The sequence below is a fragment of the Tubulanus polymorphus genome, chromosome 3 (assembly GCF_964204645.1).
Source record: "Tubulanus polymorphus chromosome 3, tnTubPoly1.2, whole genome shotgun sequence".
NCBI lineage: Eukaryota > Metazoa > Nemertea > Palaeonemertea > Tubulaniformes > Tubulanidae > Tubulanus > Tubulanus polymorphus.
This window is the reverse complement of record NC_134027.1, coordinates 5,683,742-5,705,595: the sequence shown is the minus strand read 5'-3', so window position 1 is coordinate 5,705,595 and position 21,854 is coordinate 5,683,742. Positions and strand designations below refer to the sequence as shown.

The following is a 21,854-nucleotide window of genomic DNA, read 5'->3' as shown; positions in this document are numbered from 1 at the left end:
AGGTATCTCTGGTACAGACAGAATCCATGCATCCGAGCGCTAATACTTCCCTGCTGCCAGTAAGTATATATGTATATATCACCGATTTGTCACCGAGACTGCGTCCGTCTGTACTTGTCTGGGAGTTTTGCACAAACTTGAACGCAAATGAGACAAAAACGAATGAGAGAAATCCTAATCCTATGAGAGAAGTTTTGAAGATTTTTAAGACACCGATTTATTGTGTTCCTTCATTTATTTGTAATGTACAAAATATACAGACAATGACTTCTAGAATATTCGGATTTATCTATGGAGACACCCCATACTCAACATCTAAAGTTTCAGCTCAGAGTTTATGAGAATATATATACCTAGAGTAAAAAAATGACCTAACGTAGTTTCGATCGTTGCATGATCAGCAGTTTTTTAATTTTTTATAAACCCTCGAAGTAAAGTAAAGTAAAGTTAGAGGCAGTGTAGATTTAAGTTGATCATCGAAAACAAAACCATTCTCATGAAAAAAGCAGAATGCTATACGTCATTTCTATGGTTTGGAAACAGGCCCACGGCTTTATGAGCTATTCGTTGTACTATAATGTATATATATGAATAAGTTTCAACCCCAAATGCATCATGAACATAACATTTGGACACCTATTATCCACAATATCATGGTATTCAGATAAGAATTTCATAGGTTACCAAGTACGCTGGTCATACACACAGATTTAAAATGTAAATCATACAGTATGTCGTTGTGGAACCGAAGATAACGCACTTTGAATTTCACCGTTGGAGCTTAGGTAAATACGTAAAATAGGATAAGAAGTTGCAACAACAAAAGCATTTTCTTAATTTTTGAGATTTTCATATCTAAAACGGTGTCACACGCTGCATGATCGAATTTTGTTCAATATGTATAGAGCCGTTACAATGGCCTACAGGATACCGGATGTTCTATGATTACTGATTCTTGTCTGGTACAGACAGGATCGATATTCCCAATTGACACTTGAGACTGTTGCGAGTATACCATAAATCCCACCATTAATGTCCGGCACGATATAGCAATTAACCCATTTTCTGATACCATATAAGGGTCAACTCGTCCAGACTTAGTTTGTCGGTCTCATTCATCACCATTTCCGAGAAAAGTCAGACAAAAATTGTCTCATATCATCAATTGAAAGTGACGGCTCTTGGAATATAATGCGATCGATTTCGGATAGCACCAGTTTCGGACTGCTATTTGATATACCGTTATCCAAAAACGAATGCAAGGTGACGTTAATCTTGTGTTGTATGTCGAATGGTTATGCATGGATACATTTGATTCGAGTTTATCGTTTTGCACTCCGTGTTAGGCAGCTTCATCGACGCAGACTCGGACCCTGCCTATGGTCGATTTCGACAAAAAGTACTATTTGAATGAAAAAAGAAAATCTGATTCATTGCATTTATGTGATACATTTTTTGACGCCGTAAAAACCGTTACAATAATGTTCATATGCATTAATACAATGCGTTATTTAAGGAGTTCTGTATGAGTCGATGTGCTCTATACGTCATCGATATTTGGCGTTTCACAATAACAATTATTGTGAATTTTGGCGTTTATTTTGTCATCAAATATATTCAAAAACACTTCTTACATTTTTGATAAATTTTGATAATCATTTTAAGAGGATGTACACTACGTCATCAATATATCTGGGCTAGACTGGTTGCCGGTCAATTCAATTTAATTATCGATATATTCAAAATCAAAATAACTGTATTGATCTTTAAAATGATATGATTCATATTACATCATTTATTGTCGACAACATAATGCAATAAATGGGTTATTTCTCAAGGCGTCAATAAACTTTCAAGTTAGTTTTATTGTTACATCTATTTTGACATATGAAAAAAGTTGCTTTTTAGCCTCGTATCTAGCAAGCACGGCGTGCAGGTAGTAGAATGATCTAAATTTCAGATTTCTCCATTAACGAGGTGTGAGTTCGTGTGCTAAGCGATGCTTGATATTTATTCTAATCGGGTTGTAATCACGGAATGCATGTAAATTTGGATGTTTCATTGTATGAATAGCTGACCACAGTAGTAAGGATTATGCATATAATCCGCAGAATCCGCAGAATTACAGACATCGACTTCAACAGTTTCATGAAAATCGGAACCCATGGAGCTAATTCATTGATTTGAGACACTCCGCTTAGTCCCATTACTGCCTTATTATTGAAAGACACTTGATAATCTGGTTGAGTGGTTTTTCAATCGATTACTTAAAATCCCACAAATAACTGGATTATCCGTCACCAAAAAGTCAAAATACTGAATGTCATATTCAAAAAGTGTACGGTATATGTCCACAGCCTACCACAAATATTGCATCACGTAAATTATTCCGATACTCCAGTAATTAATATCGATAGGCGGACCGAAATGTGTATATATGATAGTACGTATACTCGTTTCAGGTGTAATAATAGATATCCTATAGCCAATCATGGTGATTCAATTACTTCTAACATTCACAGGCGTGCAAAAAATATATATCCAAAAATGATGCCGATATTGTTGAAATATTATCCTGAATAGCAACGTAATTATTTATGTAATCGAGACACGATTAAAATGCACGCAATTCATTTAATGCGAATATATGAAATTCCGGGTTGTATTTTTTACTAAGACCGTGTATGTGGATGGACATTTTTTTTACATGGGTATTGATTGTAAAATAAAATGCGGGCTGGAAATATAGCTTTAGATAGATTGTGTAATAATTTCTTTTTAAGTGTGTCATGTGCTAACGTTTTCTAAAGCCCGTTGTCGATAATATCTTGGCAGAATCCGAAGTGCTAAATGATATGTAGCATTATCTAACGAGTTACGTAAATAATGCTACTTCTTCGGTTGATATCTGATTTCATAATTTTCGATATGGGATAGTGAATGAATATGTAAATGTTAACCTACAATGACAATGCGAATAACACGATTATGTATATGTTTTAGCCCACGCCTATGAATCAATCGCAGCGATGTGTTCCATCGTCGGGTTGGTTTTTTTCTGTTTTATGTGTGGATAAAAATTTCGATGGCTTTATTGAACTGAGAGATTAAAACCACCCTCAACACATTTCCGAATGTAACATGTTTAACCAATGTTAAATTGTGTATGCACGTCAAAAGAAAACTAAAACCAGCCGACCAGACGATGTGAACTACAGGTGTGGGGAATGGCACGGACTTCGGTTTTATTCATTTCGGTCGGTGTTCGTCTGGACAAGACTAGTCTGGAAATCACTAGACCGGCTGACCTGTGTACAGCAGCACCACAGCGACAGCGTGGTATGTCTTTTAAAACACCGGAATGCGACACTTCGAGCGAAATTCCGTCAAGCTATGAGTTATTTTTAATCTAAGTCAACCGTGTCATGGCGCGAATGATTAGTGTAAATTCCTGAAATACCACTCCGTAGTAAATACAACTATCATATACTATTAACAATCACTTGGGTTAAATATTGTGCGTGTCATTTACGCTAAAATATCAACCACGCACACCCATATCTTGCAAATACTGGATAATCATGAAACATACAAATTATTCGTGTCCCAATGCTCTTTACACTGGGGGATGACTGCCATCTCTATTGGAATAATTTACTGAATCAGTATTTCGAATATAAATCGTTAACCATTAATCCTTATATAAGATTTAAATCGAGTTGAAATACATGTATATCCCTATTTATAATCAGATCTTGTCTATAACTACCGGTGATCACTTTAGATGTTTGCCTGTTTTACGTGCGTCGAAACGCTTCATACGCAAACCTTTGGTCTTTTAATTCACAAAACATCGCAAACTGCTTTACAGGATCAGACAAATGAAAAAGTTTCAAAATAGAAACCGGTACCGAATGAATGAAGATTTTAGTACATTCAGCTAAAATCTGGGACGTATGACGTAGTACACATCCTTTTTTTCTAGATAAAAGATCGACACAGATTTTCACCAGACAGATGTACTATTATAACTAATGGTCAATTATCTATTATGTATTTTTGATTACAGATATATCGACAGACAGAAAAGAACAATCCTATATCGGGAATCCTACTAACGAAATAGCGACATAACAACACGCAGATGTTGTCGTTGTGAAGTCTTCATGCATTATTCAATTGGGAACAGAAATTATGGAAATACGAAGTCTGCATCAAATTCCACCGTCGCGTCGTATTGCTGTCATAGCGTGGGCGGACAAACGAACTACGGTGGTTCCCAAATCTAATATAGAAAAGAAATAAAAAACGGCCGGCCAATAATAGACTGAACTTTCGCTTTCTGCGTATAGTGCAGACAATTTCAAATGGCTCAGGACAATGTCGCATATTGTCCTTGTCGGAACTGTCGTTATACGTATTTGTAAACTGTAACAAGATTAAATTGACAGATGGACACCGAGGATGCGGCGATAGAATACATGCATACGTAAATATCTTCATGTCACAGGCATAATTAATTTTTCAAAGCTCGTCTTACAGTGAAGCGAATCGTGCGAGAAACTAGAAACACAGTGTACATCCTTATAATAACATTGCGACATAATGTGTTAGTAAATTAATGAAGGTTTCTTGTTTGCTATTTGACTGTTTGATGTGGGTATCAACTTGGTTTTTGTAAATGTTTTAACAGTGGAATTCGTGGCCCAAGGACTTTCCGCTTCACTACTTCTTCCCAAATATCAAAGTGACAATAAACACAGAGGCAAACAACCGCAAATCTCAGAACAAATTATTCGAGTAAATGGTCTGTTGCTTGCTTAACTTGACAGATGTGAGAAAGTTCCCAATTCAAAGATGTAAACGATGTAACTGAATAATCTCGGGATTATAGTTGCAACCGTCGAGTTTCATCGCACGATTCATTCTGATTTGAAACAGAACGGTGTAGAACGGAAACAATCATGTGTTGGGTTGCAAGTTTTGAAATGACCGATCAACTCGGGTTCAAACAACGGTGACACGTCATAATTACTAATCTAGCGGATAATTGATGCTCTACACAGCAGTAAAATCTTTAATCTCTGTCAACATCCGAGTCATCTATCAATACATCAGTTGACTCAAAATTAACCTATTCTACATTCAAACTCAGACCAGTCATGAATTTATAATAAGGGGAACATTCAGTAATTAAAAGTTGATTAGGAAAAATTTATATGACTAGGATAACAACAAATGAATATAGAGAAGGCACTTCTGACAGCCAAGATTTCGACCAAGAAAAAACCCTCAAAATCTGATCCCAATTAATGCGTCATCGTTCGAAGTGAAGATCTATTCGATGTAAACATCCTTATTCTATTCCTACTGCGAACAATATCACGCGTAGCAATGACGTCACCGACACCGACACCGACAACGTAACAGTAGACGAGATTCAATGACAGATGAATTGGGATGACATTCCTGTACGTGTTCCAACATCATATTTCCCCGACGAGCAAAAAATAGATTCAAACAATCCGCCCACAGAGATTCCACCTAAACTGTATAATGATGAGTGCGAGACGTAACCTACAACTTTTTCTTACAGTGTGAGATTAGAAATGGTTTTTCTCATAAAATATACGAAACAAATTGCGATCTGGGAAAGCGCGAACTCGCGGATTTCCACGATCAAAATACCGCGATACACGTTTACATGCCCATTTACCGGCGAAACGTATTAGAACATGGGTCCATTACGCTAGAGAATCAAAGGAGAATTAGCGCTATCGAAATGCACAGTGAATCGAGAAGCGAAGTATTTTTGACAGAACAATTCTTCTTGGCTCTGAACGCAAGATCACGTTCCCACAGTCTTCTCGACCACTGAATATTTCATTATTTTGTCAACAGCAACTACGGCCGTTGTAACCACGGGCGACCGTGGTGTTTTCCGACAAACAGATGAGTTGTAATCTCTCAATGAAGCGAGCCGTATTGGCGGGAAGAACATTTCCCGCGCATTATACAGGAAACGCCTCTATGTACGCGCAAGCGTATACCGATCTTACACCCACGATATTTATTCGCGCTGCGAGGGGTTTGTTTACTAAACAAACCAAGCGTTGAATCAGCGCCAAAAAATTTCCAATTGTCTGGAACAGGCGAAACGGTGGAACATTCCGAGCAATCGTTCACCGTGGGAAATTCGGTAACATTTTTATACATCATGCAATTTCTTTTGATCAGGTTTTTATGCGTTGAGAATACCCAAACTAGAAGATAATTACTACGTATAATGTCGTAAAACATCAATGGATTCGTCGACCATGGAAAAACAAACCAGGTTCATCGAAAAATGTAAAATGACAATATTCGAAGAAAATCATCATCGGGCGGCTAGAGTGGTAAAAATCATATTCGAAAATGAATTGAATGAAAATATCAAGTAGTGTTTCTAGTGGGGAGGGGGATATAAAGTGCGTGAAGATGTGAGGTATACTCATCAGGCATCCCCCTTTGGTTGGCAACAATTTTGTTTTGCCTAATGTCTCGCGCCAGAATACCCCTACCAGCAGCTGGCAGAGAGTTTTGATTCATTGATTAATGACATTTTTATATTGGCTAGGGAACATATCCGTCGGTGGCGATATCGAACAAGGCGCGGTAACATTACAGTGCTCGGCGTGTGACAGCTGCAAGCAATACACAATACTAGTAGTCCTCTGCAAATTCGCGTAGGCGTTCTTTGACGACGAAGAACTTTTTAACCCATGCCCAGCACATACATTAGAAATACATAACTAATTAGTATAGGCCTAGTTGTCTTCTTGGCTGTCACCGACTCAGACGGCAAAAAACTACGAGAAGACCGTTCGCTTACAATAGAACTGTCAAAAGTCTTCAGTGGTTCAGTGCTTATGGAAGCACTAGAATGCTAAAATGTTCTCGTGAGGGCCGAAGTTTGCTTTTTTCCATGAGCCTGCTGTCGTAGATTCCGTTACTAGATTTCGCGCCGCTGAATTTATTGCTGGGTATTTGTTTGAAGGCGTCACCGATACAGTATAATTTACCAGACTCCATATCACCTGATCAGTTATCGCGATTTTTTCATTTTAGATATCGACATATACTAATATTATATTGTTATCTCCACACATTCATTCATGAAATTTATATATTTAAACAGCTTGAAGGTTTCCCTTCGTCTGTTGTCACCAATGCCAACAGGTGGTAGACGGCGCCACTGTACAGAACACCACGTCCCCCACTTATTCGTGTTTGACACAGTTCCCACAGTGCCTCAACACACACATGTCCAGACGGTGGTAAAATGTCACCGGTAGACGGCAGCAGTTGCTGTGTGTAACGGCAACGAGATATTCAATTTCTACTATCGGTTGTGTTTTGCGTGGGAATCAAATGAAAAACATGACCCGTCAATACTGCGCAGGCAAATGGAAATACGACAATTGACATTCGCGACACTCATATTTATCTAACAGATACGTCAGAAAATGTCATTCAGAATTAACCAACCTGCAGTGAATGTTCTGTTAAAAAATGCAAGAAGAAGAAAAAACAAATAATACAACGACAAATCTGATATCGAAGCACATTTCCGTGTCTTGACTGGCCGGTTTCAGGAAAATTACTTTCTGGGATCCGTGATGTATAAACTAGTAATGACGACCGAAATTATACAATTCTCTGTATCTAATGCAAAACCAGCTGCTTTTTTGTGTATGACCCGCCTGCGCTTCATTTATATTGCACAAAAAGCCATCTATCATTAAAATTCGCCCTATATTATCATCGTGTGTCTAGACTCAATGCGCTATATAACCGAATCCACGGGGCCGTCATTTGATTTAAATTCAATTCTAGAAGTCAGATGTCGGGCGCTGTTCCAGGGGCTGGTGATAAAAATCTAACATTATTTGAATGTATATAATGTACTACAAATGATAATTCATGTCATTTGTCTAACGACATACTCCGAGATGAAAAGACGTTCGATTTTTGTGTTTTCTCTTATGTATAAATGTATGTCGAATTCAGATTTTCTTAGGCAAAGTTTTGAGATACTCAATCAGAAAGTTCATATATTGGCGTTTCCTGGTGAAAATAATCAAGAAGGAGATTATTTTGGTCAATTTTGCGAATTTCAAATGAGACAAAGATTTATTTATAGGGTTGAAAGAATGAATGAAAAAGATTGAAATTTTGAATTTGAACCCAACAGCGATCGAGCGATAAAAATGTCGGAAATGAATTGCATCTCGCTGATTTTGGTTATATAGATTACACACATATTTGATTGATAAACACAAGCACGAAGGTTAGATTGGTGCATTTTGGGCATTGAAATTTCGTTTGACGCATTTCAGTCGGCAAACTTTGCTGGGAAAATACCTAATGAATCAGATCAAATATGAAAAGATCCGAAATTTCAATACCGGCGACTATCAGTTCGACGAAATTTCACTGTTTGATAATTGAATAAAAACCAATAGAAAATACAAGCCGCATTGTGATATGAATACCGTTATAGTGGAATGTTGAATAGCGGAGATATTTGATTCTAACGAGATCGGAATGTTCCCATACGATAGAACGCGGTCGTAGCTATGAGACACCCCACAACAACAAAACCGGCACAAGTAACCCACTCACATATTAAAACTACGTCAGCTTATAATTAGCATAAGTAAACAAACATCACTAGAAACCGCCGATCGGTGGCCTAACCAGTTTGCTGAATGAACCAAAAAGCCTTAGGGGTACTTAGATCCTCCATTAGTTAACATAGTGCGTGTATGTATTGTTCATAACTTAGTAATATTTGCTTGCTTAGAGAGTTCTTTATGTTGCTTGCGAACTTTTGGCCTCACCAGAACTTTTTTTTGCAAAATATATGGTATTCATTGACGGAAAATATGATTGATATCCTTCATATTGTCATCTTCGTGTTTCATATATCATGATTTGTGTTAAGGATTTAAAAAAATATACTGTTTCTCGATGTAAAAGTCTGTATTCTTAAATCCGAAAAAAGATACAGTGATTAAATATAGTTAACACGTCTTTTTGCTGTTTTATCGTAATGAAACATGCGTTTATGATATTGCCACTGCCACCAAGGTCACTGGTGACTTGAATAAATGACATGTGTTTAGAAATAATGTCACAAAATACGGCCAGCAGTCAACAGAAAAAAAATACATGAGACAAAAATCGACCGGTTTTACTACTAAACTTAATGCTGAAAAAGCGTCCAATTGACACAAAATGAAACCGCAAATGGCAAGAAAAACACGGGTGTCATATACGAAGTGAATCACGACATCAACCACGCATGGGAAAATATCGAGCTTTCGAGCCCTGCTGTGATTGAACGGCCAACTTTATCTAGGTTTTTAGGTATTTCTTATTTTCATTCGAATGAAAGAAAACGTATTCACGTATTCTCGATTAAGCTATCGGTTGCCGTATGACTATCAACCTAAAATGAGATGGTCACGAACCAATATGGTTATGAAGGTATATAAAATGAAAGATGAACCGAGGATATGCAAGTTAAAACCCTACCCCCTTCGGACTATTTTTACACGTGGGAAAAGATTGACACTATAAAAATGGACAATATGATCTTCAACCCTTTTAGTTATTTGAAAATCTCGATGTATTAGATAAGCCAGCCCACAAAACTATCTCCAATCAGTCGCTTTCCGGTTCATACTGGTTGGAAGATTGTTTGGATGAACCGCAACAAAATTTGTTCTTTGGTTTAAAAGAAACTATATAAATTCGACTGATCACCCAACTATACTTCAATTTCCGATTCAAAATCAATCTACCAATCAAACAGATAAGAGAGACAATCCTCATTTTAACCTAGAACAAAACAGGGCCCTGGAGCCTAACATTAGGCACTGCGAATAAATAATTTTATCGACACATTTTATATGAATAACAGGAATATAGTTGATGAACAAATAACTAGTGAAAGTGACTTTTATTGCCAGATGCTAAATCGACGATAGTAAAAACAGAATGTCACCAATGATGGTTCACATTATATTGTAATTCCCCGAAGTGAAACTGCTCGTGATTCTCTTTCGGTTTAGTCGGTACATTGTGTGTGCACCATAATCCGATCATTCTCAATACAGGGCAATTGTTAATCAGTCATATCTAAAAAGCAAAGCAGCATTTCGGGAATGGAGGTCATATAAAAAATACATAACTACGTATGTAAGATATAATATGTTAATAACGGCTGAATTCACTAAGAGTGAATTGACATTTGGGTTTGTAGGACGTATTTGATAAAATACAATCAACAAATGTAGAATTCTGTTCCCAGTGCATCTACATGCCAATATTTTAGCTAATACTTCAGAGGCACCCATTTGAAATAGAACTTGAAAGTTTATTGACGTCTCGAAAAATAAAACACTGTTTAATACTGCCGACAATAAATGATATGATATAAATGAAATATAGTAACAATAATCGATAAAGTTACTTTGAATTTGAATATGTAGATAATTAACTTGAATATATCGCCGGTGACTCGTCTAGTCCGATATATTGATGGCGTAGTGGCATATCCTCTCATAAATAAGTATCAAAATTCATCAAATATGAAATAAGAGTCAAGAAATACATTTAATTACAAAATAAACACCAAAATATTGTAAATTTCATTTTGAAACGCCAAGATCGATTATGTAGTACAGAAACCCTTGAATAACGCATAAACATATGTAAACATTATTAAAACGGTTTTTACGGCGTCAAAAATAATATTCACGATTAGCCAGAAACGCACCGAATTACCATGTCGAAAGTGTCGTACCATTTAGTTCATATTTTATTCGTATGCACTCGAAATCAACGTGTCATTCAAAAACACTGAACATCGATGTATACCATTTTATTGATAAATACTAGATAATTAATTACCCACGCGGCAGTCACAAAGTCGATGTTTACCAAATATGTGGATTATTCGTTTTTGCACGAAATGTCTGGTTCACGTCCGATAGAACAGTTTCAACTGTTTTCCGGATTATACGAAACATTCTGGAAAATGAATAGTAGTTGTGGAAGATGTTTTATCCTGAATTATATTTCGCCGTAAAGTGATAATAACTCATCGTCTTTTTTGTTATAGAGGGACAGACTTCAAATGCAAAATACGTATTACGCTTTCACGTCATAAACATTTACAGAAAGAATTTGAGAGACAAATATATAATAAGTACCGGTTAATTGAGTTGTAGTAAGTGAGCAAACAACATGTGATAACATTTTTTCTGGCTGTCCTATTTTTATCTATACCTCAGTTTTTGGTAAAATTTGCATCGTTACAGATAAGATAGTCGATCATTCTAGGACAAAGTCACCGTTTCTTGGGAATTGTCAGCGGAGGTATCTACGCACTAGTTTAGTCTGTGAACGAATATAGCTTTCTCAAAAGTGAATTGAATTTTCTATGACAATGATAGAGAAAGAGAAAGAGAGAGAGAGAGAGAGTTCAAATATCAGGTTTCCGCTAAAAACAGATTGACATATCGTAAAAAAATGCGTCATCCATTCGAATGCGTGCTATTTTTTCATAAAAATGAATTGAAATCAATTATCTCGACTATCATACTGAACTATGTATGAATATACATAAGTGCAAGTTCTAGCATGAGACATCCGACTTTTACAAAGTAACCTTCAAAATCATGGACATACAATTTTGATCTGTGGATCTATTTGTCTCCGGTGACCACTTTATCGAGTCATCGTATAACCTTCAAGACGTTCAAATATCGATCTGTATACGGACGTCACATCGTTTTGTTTCCGCAAATATTCAATTCACGCCCAACGCGTTTTAAAACGACAAAAGTACAGATTGAACCTAAATTCGCAAGATCGGATTATATCAATTCTAACCTATTCATCATCCGAGCGTCACCTTGATAACCCGTGAACTTTGTACATAGTTCAACCATAAAACATACTGTTGTATACGTGGCTCGTCATGTTTTGTTGTGGTCACGTGATCTTTCGTCTGTGATGAACTGAAGTGAAAAAGCAATGAACACCAAGTCTCTTCTTTCAAGGGTTTTCCAGAAAAAGACCTTGACTTACGAGAATTTTGAATTTGCAAAAACGTGTCCCGATATATATATATATATATATATATATATATATATATATATATATATATATATATATATATATATATATATATATATATATATATATATATATATATATATATATATATATATATATATATATATATATATATATATATATATATATATATATATATATATATATATATATATATATATATATATATATATATATATATATATATATATATATATATATATATATATATATATATATATATATATATATATATATATATATATATATATATATATATATATACATATATATATATATGTAACATGTGACCGCGTAGTTCCATGCCCGGGCGGCAACTAATTGCAACTTCTGTGAAAAACCTACGGCGACAAGACAGAGGTCATAGAAACGAACTCATAACCTCCCATAGCACCCAAACATTAAAAATGAACATTGAAAAGAAAGTAGATCCCAAAAGGCGACCCAATGACCACTTTCTTCAGTTCACCCGGTCACCGGAGCACGTTTTGTGAAAGACAAGTTGATCATTGTCGCTGTGTGAAAAAAATGAATGTTTCGCGGTATTTCACTTGAAGGCGTTTGTCAGCCCGCGTGCACAGTGAAAGTGACGTGACCTCGGTCGCCGAAAACACTGATATAACGAATAACTCTGATACGACAATCAAATAAATATGATTCTATCTAACGCAAACATGATTGTAAACGAGATTGTCTATGTTTAGCATAGGATAGTATAGTATATATTTATTACTCATCACATACAAACTGGTCTGATGGGAAACATTAGTTCACAATAGTTTTTCAGATGGCAGAATACTGACGACTGCAGAATAAGAGTATGGAAAAAGGATGTGTTATAAGTTAAACATTATACAGAGATGATTTATTTTCTAACGGTAACTACGGTTCGAAAGCCCGAACTTTCTTCGTTTAGATATTTTAATAAAAAGGCATCCTAATTTCTTATATTGGTTCACTGAGCTATCAGTGAGCTATTTAGCGAGATTTATACATGCGTTGTTTGATTATGCCTGGGAATATATAAAATATACACATATTTCATTTGTTTGTGAATGCAAAATCCTAATCCAGGATCGTAGGACTAGACCGACATCTGTTACAGCAGAGGTGTCTTATAGTTAGTGCATAAATCCACACCCACCCCAGAAATCATTAATCATTATGCGTAGAACCGTTTATGGACTCATGTACAGAATTCGATACCTATAACGTATTAATCCACCTGCTTTGAATTGCCGCTCAAAGTTTCTAGCCAAATAAAGTATTGAGTGAATGATAAGCGTCATATAGCAAACAATAGGTAGTAGGCCTACTATACAATGGTTCAACAAAATGCCTGGGCTCAGTTTCACAAAAACAGTTTATGTCTTACGTAAATCGACTTGATTTCTTTTTTCAATTTTTTTTTCATCCATTTTGGAGTTGAATTCGTTTGTGTGACTGGGCCCTGGTCGTTTAGGTAAAATATCAAGGACTCATCCCATATTCTGGCCAAAAACGTAACTAACCAATTCCCGATATTTAAGATGAATGGTTATTCATTGAAAACATGTATCAAATCGTCTTTACACGAACGTATGTTACACGTGTGAACATCTATTTCGCGTGTTTGTTACAGCTGGTCACCCGGATCACACGTGTAGCGAATCATCCACGGTGGTTCAGCATTAAAACACTGGTTTTTAGAAGAACTGTTTTTCATTTCGTTCATTCACGACTTAGACCAAATATATACAATATTTTTTCTTATCAGATGTCGCTGACAATATTGTGACCCACAAGTCGGAATGACAAAATATATATCCGTACCGGTATCGTTCGTAAAGTGCAAAATTGGATCTGAACTACTGACACAAATCGTCGAAGTATATCTCAGAATTCCTGATCATGGATGGATGTATGAAATGAGAGAGGTGTGCGTAGGTGCGTGTTTGTATTTCAGTGACAATTTTTTATGTCTCGAATCCTGTAAACAACGTCTGTTGACTTGAAAAGCGAAACCACCAGCAGAGATAATCGATTATGAAAGTTATCCGCATTAAATGAAAATCGATAACACCCGAGAAAATATTTGTAAATTTATATCAGCTGTAATGACGTATTTGAAATCACACCAGTTTGCACTTGAATAGCGTATGTTTTGAAGTTGTTATCAAGTACGGTCTGTGGATATATTTGGCACAAGGTCAAGGTCAAATCGGAAGGTTATACCTTAAAATGATCAATTCTAAAATAAAATCAAAAGCAAACTTTCAATTGTAATATAAAACCTTTCATGTGATGTATTATCATCAAAGCTTTTATTGTGCACGATAATCAAATGACGAGAAATTCAAAGTCTATTGCTATGGTACTGACGGGTAAACAAGATGCCATCGGGTTAGAACCTTACAATACCCAGTTTTATGGACAGGTCAGGGGCAGATCCAAGAGGGGGAGGGGGTTAGGGGGTCTCGACCCCCACTCTTCGGATAATGATATCAATCATTAATGACGAAACTAACCACAGTTCAAATATTTATCGATTGCTTTTTGGCGTCTGGGAGAAATTAATGTATGTAATGCATAAATCTTTATGAATGCATTTTTCATTGAAATATAGAAAATGATGTCTGGGAAACACTGAGATTGACCCCCCTCTCTGCTCAAATTTCTGGATCCGCCCCTGCAGGCATACAGTTATTACACTACTCCATTGACTGATCCTGGACTCCTGCTCTTTTTCCCCACGCTTTACCAAATCAGCAGTATATTTTATTTGAACACATTGCCGGCAACAAATCCATATTCGATTAACTTTTAGAAATTATCCATATCCATTACATTGACGTCCACGTCGTTGTTATCATCCGCAGCAACAAACACAATAATTCCTCAAAGTATTCCAAATTTGTGAGGAAAACACAGATTTTAATCCAAGAACACAGAACATAATTGATATCCCCCGAATGTTGTCGTTTCTATCATACTACTCGTGTTAGAAAATAATAAGAACATGATTCTGGTGTCCCTGGTGTATCTGTATTTTGAAAATGAATTACAAATGCTTTCATACGAAAGCTGTCAAATAGGCTCGCTGATGCAATAGCATGCTATAACCATATGATAGAAAACACTAATTCAACCCATAGGATCTCGACTATATTGGTAGGTAATGATAGGTTTACTTGTATAGTAAAACGTAAACGTAGGAAAACAAAACCAAAATGAATATATACTTAAAAAAAACATTCTCCAAAAACGATATAAATTTGGAAATGGGATATGAGTTGGGAAGGGTTAATATGTCTAGGGGATGCGGTACTATATCGCATTTCTCGGGCAATCACTGGATGTGACATGTAAAAGAATTACTCAAAGAACCAAATCATTTTCGGTTAATTACATTGAAACTTAACATTCATTCATGCAGCATGGATACCGGACGTGTTGAACAATTAGCCTGGCAATGACATGCCCATTTAAGGTTCATCAGGGGGTCATCTCACCCGGATATTGTTGCATTCGACGGATAATTATCACAATTTTTTATTGACAGGTTCAGCTTTTTCCAATGCGTTAAACTAGTGTTGATATCGTGTAGTTTTTTCCGTAACTAACAGAGACAAATGTCTGAACAAGACATTCAAATGATGATTAGTCGTCGTCATCGTGCCATTCTCGATTGCTACCGATGACACTAATTAGGGTCATGCGAAAGGTGAGGTGACACCAACAACTATGCCAGATGATAAGGCCAAAAAAAAGATGCCTTGTTTCTCATCACACTTTTGTTTTTTACCATGACGAGGGCGGGCGGTTTTTATTTTTATGTACTTTAAAAAAAAAAAGTAGAAATAAAAAGAACTGTTTGAATTTTTTTGGAGATGCGGGAGGTGTCTTTTTATTTTTATTATATCAATAAAAATATCCCTCTGACATATTTTCTTCAGATGCGGGAGGTAGTTTTTTATTTTTATTTAACTGGAAAATCACTGCTTAATCCTGAAAATGATTGGTGAATCCTGAAAATCCATTGCAACACCTTCTACGGTCCTAGAAATATCGGCTTTCAGTAAATCTGGACACTCTATATACTTCTCGTGAACGTCACGCATTTCTTCACTAACTGTCAAGTTTGAGTAAGAACCGGCCAACGCATTTTCGAAAAGTTCCATCACTGTTGACTCTGGAGATACTTGTAGAATTGGCCAACGTAGTATTGGCTCCTTTTGGAATACTATTTGAACAGATAGCAACATCTTGGACGCTATTAGCACCACATTTTACCAAGAGAAATCGCTTCGAAATAAGAATCACGCCAGAAATCAAGCTCCACAGCGACCTTGGCATTTGACATTTAGGCCTACGGTAACCGACTCCGTTGATATGGGTTCGAGTCACCATTGTGGTGCCGATGATATTTATACGATCCATTTTTCTCGATACGTTCATAGAGAAATAAAATGATAAAAAGATGACGATATGCGTATTATATCAATGCGGGCGGGCGGATTTTAATTTCTATAAAAAACAAATTTATTTTCGAGCTATGATGCGGGAGGGCGGACTTTATTTTTATCGCTATGCCGATGATTTTTCCGATGCGGGCGGGATTTCAAAATCATGAGAAACAAGACATCTTTTTTTTGGGCCTAAGACTGAATTCCAGTGAAATTTTATAATAAAGCGAGTGTGTATGATGATTTCATCTTTAAGATCAGTGTGCAATAGCCGAAAACCAGTATATATTATGATTACCTTCCGAATGACCATTCATTCGATCTGAAATATACACAGAACTGGATCAAGACCTTGAATGAAATAAAATGAGTGGTAACAATAAATACGGAGGATATGATCTAGGAAATGGCATCTAAACTGGCCGCATGCGTTACGTGTTACAGCTTGCCTCAATTTAAAACAAAAAAAAAACTACGTGGTCGCATGATAGAAACAATTGTGAACTAAAGAGCAGAACTAATGACTAGGGGTCCAGGGACACCATGCCAACTTGGGAAAATGGTTTGAAATGCTAAACAATCTGACAATCTCAATATTCAACGTCCCCTGAAACCAATATGCTGAAACCAGTGACCCTGAAACTCACCACAACCATAGAACATTTTATGAGCTACAAATTTGCAATTGATTTCGGTTACAATGGCCACCAGTCGACCAGAGCCACTTTGTTTTGACAGATGACATTAAATAAACAGCAGATCTCATTTTAATGCCCTTGCCGCAAGATTCAGATCAGGCTCTTTGATGTTTTCCATTAATTGTGTTAGATTCTAATATCCATGTTTGATTCGTCAATTGTGCTGAAAGACAAATTGATAAACACCATAGTTTGCTTGCGATTGAATTTAACTTTTTATTTATCTTCCCTTTTAGATCATACAGCAGACTATTTTATGAATTATCTGAATTCTTAATTCATGCAGATGCTCACCATATGGTCATGGGCTGAACATTATTATCGGGTCTATAGCCATATTTCAAGTAGATTCCAGACTACAACACACATAGATGTAATTCATATGAAACAACAGCTGATTTTACAATACGTGAATTCCAAGAATGACTGAAAAGCGGTGATCAATTTTAGAAATTTGAATTATAAAAAACCATTATCTGGTAACATCCCACCGACATACTGTTGAAAACCTTTTATTACATAACCATAATTGGATTCAAATCAATGCTATCTTATTCACGTACAATGGATAAATCAGCATCGCACATCCTCCAGTACCAACACAGTCTCTTGCATTTTTGAAATATAGAATAACGAATTAGGCTCGTAATCTTTCTATTTCCAAAAGGAGGAAAAACATCGACGTATAATAGCAGGTATTTGCGACTACTAATATGATATAATTTTGAAAGCTGTTATAAAAACCATTATCGGTTTATTATTATCTAACACCAACCATTAAACACGTTATCTAATGTGAAGGCCAATCTCTTAAATTAAATAATTTTTATTTGTTCAAAATTAGACTACTACAGGTCTAAGAATACTGATTATAGTCTATAGCGAGCGACTGACTTCATGATGTGACGTTTTCAGGAATTATCATGAAATGACAATTAATTAATTCATAGACACAACTGTCGATATCTACGTGGCCTATTCGACCTAATGATTACAATTTAAGGTTCATGGTAACTTATTAATTTAAGTCGGTTGGAATCAGAGTCAGTTTTTTAGACTGGTATTAACAGGATTTACTCAACTGAAAATGAATTGTGTTAACCCCTGGATTAAAGTTAACACCAGTCTATAAAACCAGACCACAGTCCCCCAGTAAAAATCGGCCGATGTTGATAAATCGATGATCTATCCTTTTTTCAAATAGTCAACATGCAGCATCCCTTGATGAATGTCCACGTCTTAATAAAGTGGCACTTGCTCAGTGAGACTTCAAAAACAACATTGAAACTGTCAATGATGATCGATGGACCGTTGATTTCAAGTCACGAACAATTTTCCACCTGTCATGAAATAATCATCAGTTGTGCGAACTGATTGATCATAATTATGCATTTTTGCCATTTGGGAATGATCATGATGTCTCAGACAATAACATCAACTAGCAAATATAGCGAACAAGATCAATGATCATAATATACAAATTTCCATCACAGCGACTCATTGATATTTAAAAGCAAAAAATCGAAAGAGATTAATCAAAACCTCGAGGCAAATGACCTCACTTAAACGCATTCAGATTGATGTAGATTTGCAGAAAAACAAACTCTTGCACCACTCAATAATCAATGATATAGTATAATAACAATAATATGTGTCTTATATAGCGCTAAATCCAGCCAGGCTGCTCAGAGCGCTTTACATTTTTCGATAGTATTACCCCGGCAAATTTTATACTCCAACATGTATCAATCCCAGTAATTTTAATCAATCCGGTTAATGAACGGAGCATATTTATTCATATTTCGCGAGCAGAGCATTCAAATGTACAACTCGATCGATCGATTTCTGATTCAGAAATGTCAACACACGTGGCTTTTGAGTGGGTTGGGTCAACGAACCGAACGGTTTTTAATGAGTGCAATCATGATACGAGTGAAAAACCTATTATACTAAGTATTGACCACGTGGGAATGTTAAAAAAAATCAATCAATATGGCCGATTTTTGATTGTTTTTGCGGTTAAACAGGTCTCCTTAAAACAGGTCACCGACACCCTTCACCCAGACCCGGAAGTTTTGTTTCCACAGTGATCTCCGTCGCACTACGATCCTAGTGTACCTGCGGTGGTACATCAGCCGCGATCGAACCAAAAACGTCGGACCAGGCCTGAGCCAAATTTTAGCACGGGACAAATGATTGGTTAGAATTGCAACTGGTTCCGGAAATGACTCACTTAGCTTAGTTTGAACAGGGAGGCGGGTCCACCTCCCTGTTTTAAACGTTGTTCAGCAGCGAGTGAGTGGTTTTCGTGTGAGCGCGTTCACTAATTAGGCACGGTCCAAATTTGGCTCGAGCCTGATCCGTGCCAATTTGGCCCAGGCCAAATCGTCTCCTCGTGATCGCGGCGTTTGTTAAGGTGAACGACATCCACACGACAGTGTGCTATAATACGCTAAATATTCTCCAATTCTGTCACGCAGTTACCCACCCGGGAATGGCTTTATCTGGCCGATTTGTGGTTGGTTTCTCAATAACTTCATCAATTTTACCAAAAATTCATAAAGACTAGTCTTTGCGTATTTCTGATTTTACGTAAATGATCACTTTTCCTATTTAGTGAGAATTTACACAGCCAGAAAGAAGCACAAGCAAGAAACCCATTTTGATAGCCATGATTATAAGACCGATTTAAAGATATTACACCTTGAAACGACTATGCTAGTCCAGAGGGGGATTGGTCAACGTTCAATCATGAACTCAGATAGTAATAGTTGCAGCTGTTAAATGAATCGGAAGCTCAAACGAAAGAGTGCATTTTCGTTTTAAAGTCTGTATGAACGAATCAATAAAATCACCAATCGCATTATTTCATATCAAAAGAATGTTTAATGCTTAAATGATACTAACATCTATGATACCACTTCAGATAAGTGCATTTCTTCTCGAGTATTTTCCTGATGGTACGTAGGTAGTATTTTTCTCACGTATCATTATATTATGAAAAAAGATGTCTCCCCATACGATGTGCTCGATACTAATTTCTACAATCGATACAAAATCCAGTCTAATGCGTGCCTAGAATTTCTACAAAATCATGGATCTTACAATACGTCGGCATTGAGAGCCTAACATTTAATTCGCATTTACATTTAATAACTGCTGCTTAAACACTGAAAAAGGGTTTATTTCATTAGAAAATCTGTATACAAAATTCATCCACCAGAAAAAATTCTTCTCCATGCTACACACATTATGAATATCATTTGAAATATTTCAAAACCATTTCCGTTTATACATGTAATATCATGCAGATTGAAACAACTGCTGAAAATGTGCGTGGGCTTGTAAAAACTGCCAAACCTATAGGTTTAATCATGAAATATTTTGTCTGATCATATGCGGATATCTTTTTTATTTATAACACATGCATCATTATATACTTCACAGACTAATTGCTGGTTTAGGAATTGTAAACTAAGTTGAAAAAATTATTGGCTAGAACGTGGGGCGTGTAAAAACTGCCAAACCTATAGGTTTAATCATAAAATATTTTGTCTGATCATATGCGTATATCTTTTTTATTTAGAACACATGCATCATTATATACTTCACAGACTAATTACTGTTTTAGGAATTGTAAACTAAGTTGAAAAAAATTATTGGCTACAATGATATTTTCATCTCACTTAGTGACTTGACAGTGATACCACTGGAAAATTGGTATTAAATGTGAGCACACTATTGATTTGAATGCTGTCAGATGTTCCACACGGTATTTGCTTTGATTCCCATACAGATAGTACGATGATAGGTGTCATCGACATCACACGCAATTACAAAAACCATATTTTCTAAAAAAAAATTAAGGGTTGATAGTCAAGCTTTTTTCATAGTTTAAGTGACGTCACACTAGACACTCTTTTGTTTTTATTTTCAAACTGTCTCGATCGATTCAAACTGTACTGGCGCCAAATGTGATGAAAAATTAACTATAAGACTTACATGTACATAGTTAAAGTCAAATGAACTGGAAGATATTCTAGTTCAATGAACTCAAGGGAAGAAACCTCAAACACCCACTCAACAATGCCAAACACTTCAACAAACAAAAAGGAGTTATATAGTAAAGAGTTTTCCACTCGAACACTTAGTTTCTGTATGTAGATGTATAAGGCAGACATTGCGGCATGAAGGTTACATGAAAGTTAAATACTATATGATTCATTATACAAATCCAACGAGTGAACCTTTATATTTCAGTCTATTAATCATTATCAAGTGATTAAATAATGAACATATTAAACTAAAGTCGTGTGCAACCTGGGACATTATATATATATATATATATATATATATATATATATATATATATATATATATATATATATATATATATATATAACTTATAAATGGTTGTTCCGATAATGTTCTCATGTGACCCTCGAAGAGAACTGGAGGAGCCATCACGGAAGAACAAAATAGATCAACAGTAATATATACTTGTGACCGACGTTATTCATGG

The 21,854-nt window shown here is 36.0% G+C and overlaps 1 long non-coding RNA gene across 2 annotated transcripts; it reads right to left on the bottom strand.

Moving 5' to 3' along the window:
* Positions 1–1,029: 1,029 nt before the first annotated feature.
* LOC141902008 (uncharacterized) lies at positions 1,030–19,863 on the bottom strand. 2 transcript variants are annotated; one of them, XR_012618879.1, is made up of 3 exons: positions 17,627–19,863; positions 17,282–17,495; positions 1,030–1,402 (listed from the first exon to the last, which is right to left on the bottom strand). It is a non-coding gene; the product is annotated as an uncharacterized LOC141902008 (long non-coding RNA). The 2 variants fall into 2 exon arrangements; XR_012618878.1 differs by lacking the exon at positions 1,030–1,402 and adding an exon at positions 16,684–16,956.
* Between the last annotated feature and the right edge of the window lie 1,991 nt (positions 19,864–21,854).